A 5752-nucleotide genomic window follows, 5' to 3' on the forward strand; every position below is an offset into this window, starting at 1 on the left:
GGAGTACAAGGTTCACAAGAATATGAAGGAATGGTTCAAATCACCAACAAATAAGAATGGTCAAAATCATGTAGCATGCCGGAAGAAAGAATCAAAATGTAAATAGGAAAGAATTTTGATTTCAAAGAACTCCAATAGAAACTATAGAGGAGAACAGGGCAATTGCTTTACAAAATTCCAGAAAATCATCAAAAACATAAATATTGTGTCATGTTAAAACAAATTCAGGTCGAACTAAATTATGCAAAATTTGTGAAATGAAAATAAGCTAAGCTAAGGATGAAATGTTTTCTCAACAATCTTGAAAAGTACCTTACATAATCAATTAAGAATTTACATAAAAACAAAGTGAGGTTGGTAGGACATCAAGTTGTTTTTCGTCAAAACTCTTTCTAAGGTAAAGACAAAATATATGAAATTTTAAAAGATGGAGTTTAATTGAACTAATGATCAAAAGTAATTCCTCAGAAATCTCAAAAGATATTCAAGCATTTAGTCAATTAGGAGTATATATTGAAATCACAGTAAAATTGAAAGGAATTTCAAATTTTGTTTAAAAAGAAAAATCTGAGATATGATTTCAAAAATACATATGAACAAAAACATGCCAAATTCAAAATATTTTTATCAAATTTGAAAAATGATTATAGGTACAATCAAGTAAGAAATGATTAAGTTGAAATTTAAACAATTTCAGATTTACATAAAAGACTACATGAATCAAAAAGAGTTTGGAAAGACAAACAAATCCTCCAAAGAATTTAAGTAAACATAAGCAGTTAGGATTAAACGAGAATGCATTTCAACAAGAGGTAAAATTGAGAAATAATCAAACTGCTTTTTAGAAAGAAATCTCAAATAAGGATTTCAAGGCACACTATGAAAGAACAAGTTACAAGTCATCAATAAAATTTTCGAGACATATAAAAGAATATCCTCGAGAATTAATTCCTAACGTCCGCAAGCAGCGCGATAAGCGTTACCTATTACTTATCAATTCCAATTCACCTATAATAATCTATTAACTTCCCGTTCGCATAAGCCATCAACATTAAGTTGGTCAGACTTAACATCAACAGATATGCAACGGTAAGCTAACAGTATTAATTAATAGGCAGTCACGTGCATAAAATTCTAATTCTTGTTACTTGGACAAGACCTACAACATGACAGACACTCAGAGAATGCAATGAAGCATGGTCAGTCCATCCCCAAGGCTCTAATTAGGATGAACTGCTCTGATACCATAATGTAACACCCTCATTACCAGAAAGTCACGCTTCCGGCTGCGCCACTCTGATAGTAAGAAGTATTATGACTACTTTATATACTTAATATTAAAATAGGAGCCTGACTCAACACCGTATCGCTGATTTTCTTAAAAACTGGAAATAAATACTTTATAATTAAAAAAAACAAGCAGGCATAGATTCATATACAAGACTTCTTACATAATATCTTATAATATAATATAATATAATATATATATATATATATATATATATATAACATACACCTCCTACCCCTCTTACAAACTCGTAATAACAAAGACGAGGGAAGAAAATAATCTAATTAATACAACAACATATAAACCAAACGCAGTATAACTCTTCATAATGCTACATCCGGTTCCTGAAAAGGTAAAGCTGTAGGGGGTGAGAACCTAACCACATGGTCTCACCACGGAGTTTCAAAGTTGTCATAAGATATTTAATAAGAAAACTGTTTTCAAGCTCAGTGATTATCATTGCCTTATGAATCTTTTAAAAAAAATCCAATAGGTAATCTTTCAAAAACCTTTTCAAAGAAACAATGTTTAATCTTTCAGAAATCCGAAACCTTTCCTTTCTTATAAGAAAATCTCAATCAGAAACCAACCACGCAATCAAACAACACAATCATTAATTCAGCACCAAAGTTCATTCTCAAGTGTAGCACGCCAGGACAAACACAGGCAACACAGACAAGGAAAGCACAAGTAGGTAGCAGTTACAGCAAATAGTTCAAGTAGCAGTTAAGAACAGTTTAGCAATTAGGCAAACCAAAACAAGTTCAAACCCAAGCAAAGCATACAAATGCATATGATGCATGCATGTCCTATGGCTGATGAGTCTCATCTGTCGGTTATCCAGCCAACCCGACAAGTCTGAATTGTCCTTAGACTGTCCCCCGACGTGCATCGCCAAGAGTCTATGCATAGCTTTTTCTCAAATAATCAATATTGCTCAATGGGGGTAACATTCCCGGGAATTTATATAGTGCCCGGTCACACTTACGTCGTAGGGTCAACAGAGTATCGAGTTTTCAACCTGGTACACGTGGTGGCAAGTCATGGTACTTTATCCAGGGAACCTCGTATCTCAAATAATTCAAATTCATAAGCCACATGAGTAATTCAAAGATCATATTTCTCAACATCATCATCATTCATCAACTCAAATCTCATTTCCAATTTCATTCAAAACCCTTGTTTCAAAGAAAATCCTCATCATCTTTCTTTCCATTCCGTTCATTAACAATTCCAATTCAAGACATAATTCCTTCTTTTAAATAAATCAATCTTAAAACATATAAAGTTTAAAACCAAATCTTTTTAGACAATTACTTCAAACGAAACTTTCAATTTTATAAAATTTCGGCAGTATCTCCTCTAAAACTCGGACTTTGCCACCCTTTTCGGGTTCCAACCAAACCAAACCAAACACCTGCTAATCACTCAAATCACTTCCAATAACAATTTTCACAACAACCACACTCAACACAAGGAAATTGCAAAATCCAGAATTCAATCAACCAATCCTATAAATCGTAATCTAAATCAACCTCATTCAACAGCATTAATCAATAATTAAGAACTCTCGGTTTTCTTAAACAGTTTCAAACCAAACAGTTCCTCAAACCCTGTTCGAACCATTTCCAAAATAGTAAATTATTCTCAATAAACAAATCGTTTTCAAATATCAAGTCCTTTCCAAATTTGGTTTTTAAAATCAAATTTCGATAACAAATCAGGTTCAATATCAAATCAAAATTCCAATACTAAACCTTTCCTAAAAATCGAATCGTTTCCAAAATTAAACTAAATGCCATTATTAAATCTCTTCCAACAACTCTAGAAAAACTACTTTAACAACATCATTCAACTAATCATAATATTCAACTTTCTCAATCAATCCATCAATCAATATAACTAATAACCTCATTCATCCAAAACAACTCAATTCAATTCATAAGACTTACGAAATCACCAAAAATGTATTTACGCATTAATATCGATTTATAACAACTCTGAAAAGTAAAAAAGTTTAAGAAAAGCGCCCCTACCTCAATGTCTCAATCGCAGAATTTAACTCAATAATCCCCTTTATCCCCAATTCATGGCAGCAGCAGCGATCTTACCAATTCCATTATCAATTATGACTTTGCAATAGATAAATCGACAGTGGCTAGAATGAAAACATATTTCTGTAATTAGAGTAAGGGTAGCACAGGGAAACCAAATAGCAGTAGAACAAAGGCAGAAACATTATAAATTTCAGAATTAAAGGAGTTGAAATCAAAATAGGAAGAATAGTGCTACCCGAGACAACAACAGCGGCGACTCCTTCTAGGCTTGACGGTGAGGTTTACGACAAAATCTTCAAAACAACCGGTAGTAGCTTCAAAGGGGATGGAACTGCAAACCCTAATAATTAGAATAAAAGCTAGAAGCAAGAACAGAACAAAAACCAAAAATAAAAACAGAACGGAAACCAAAAGCAAGAATGCTTGCCTCGGTTCATTTTCATAGTGGTGGCGAGCTCCCACAGCGACGACGGCTAGGGCTCTGGTGGCAATGGTTCCTTCAACGGCGGCGGTGAAGCATCCTTCGACAGCGATGGCTAAGAGAACACCCACCACCACGCGTTCTTCTCTCCTCACGGTTCTGGCGGTGGCTCGTGGATGGACCCACGGTGACGGCTTGGTGACGACGAAAGCTACTTCTTCCTCGCGCTCAGCCATCTCAACAGCGACTGGGCAAGGCGCGGCGGCCTTTACGCCTGCGACCGTGACAACGATGGTGACGCTCCTCTCTCTCCTGAGCTCTCTTTCTTTGCAGCTCTGATCTCTTTGGCGGCGCGACGGCGGCGACCGTGGGCTCCTCGCCGGCGCTGTTCCTTCTTTCTTCTCCCTCGATACCCCTTTCTCCCTTCCTTGTCTTTCTTTCTTCAAGCTTCCCCTGTTTTCCCCCTTTTCTATTCTTTTCCTTTCTTTCCTTTTTTTTTTCTTTTTTTAAGGTTGAGGCATAAGGGGTGAGGAGGTGGCGGTGGTAAATTAGGATTAGGATAGGGTGTTTTAGATAGTTTTAATAAAATTAGGGGTATAGAGTATTAATTAAAAACCTAATTTTAATCTATTAAAATTACTTTGAAAATGTTATTTGATTATTAGTTTACTAATTGACTTTTAATAGAATATTTTACATTAAAATTAAAGATAATATAATTAATTTTCTTTGTTTATAAAATTAAAATATTAAATTTTAGAATCTCTATTATTTAACTAAATTGTATAAAATTCTTATTCTTTTGCTACTATTAAGCTGTATAATTTAAATATAGAAAATTATTCAATAATTATAAAATTTAGTACAATTTCTAATTTAATTGTCAAAATTTGATTTAATTACTTTTAATAAAATAATTTCTAAAAATAGAGTCTTTAATGAATAAATAAATTGAAATCAACTCATAATAATATTTTTCGAAAATTATGGGTCTTACACATCACACTAACAACTGCAAAACAGAGAAAAAATAAACAAAATTAGTAATAAAGAAGTAAGGAAAGTTTTAGCTACTATACTAATTGATAATAAATCAGAAATCGAAACAGAAAAAGAATATTCTTCTGATGATTCAGGTAATTTTATACAACAGTTAGATATACCATTTTTCTCGGATTCTTCTGAATTAGACGAAGAAGACTCGTGTTTGAGACTAGGAATATGTAATTGTGATAGTTGTATAAAATTATTAAATATAATTACGAGAACTCAAGAAAAGTCAATCAATACATTAACCAGAGAACAAACAAGCACTTTGATATCTATAATAGATCAATTAAAAGATTCTCCCTTAAAAGATGAGTTCATATTCCAATTAAATGATTTAATTAGAAAAGAAGAAAAAGTCAAAGAAAAAATAATGCCAGTAAAAATTAAAGAGATATATAACAGGTTTAGAACTCTTAAGGAATAGACTTCTTTAAAATATTTACAAGAAGAAATAAAAATGTTGAAACTTAAAATTTCTGAATTAAAATAATAGGATATCTCTCTTGACTATAGAATACTGAAGTTAGAAGGAGAAAATATAGTAAAGTTACAAAAGAAAAAGGAACGATTAGAAATAATAGAGGGAGAAGAAGAAGAAGTCACAACCCCACAAAATTACATTAATAAACTAACATTACTAATTAACCAGAAATGGTATACTCCTATAGTAGTAATGATTGAATAAGAAAATTTTGAGTTTATAGCTATGGTAAACTCAAGAGCATATGTAAACTGTATACAAGAAGGGTTAATACCTAACAAGTACTATAAAAAACAACTGAAACTATAAGACTTCTAAAGCAAAAATTTATAAAGAAAAAGTATGCTTTTCAACTATCTTTTTTTGGCAAAAAGAATATCTCAACAAGTTATATTAAGAAACTCCTTCACTCTTTTACTATATTCATTTATGGTAGATATAGATGTAGATGGAGT

This window comes from Arachis hypogaea, chromosome 20 (assembly GCF_003086295.3).
Source record: "Arachis hypogaea cultivar Tifrunner chromosome 20, arahy.Tifrunner.gnm2.J5K5, whole genome shotgun sequence".
In the NCBI taxonomy this organism is placed as follows: domain Eukaryota; kingdom Viridiplantae; phylum Streptophyta; class Magnoliopsida; order Fabales; family Fabaceae; genus Arachis; species Arachis hypogaea.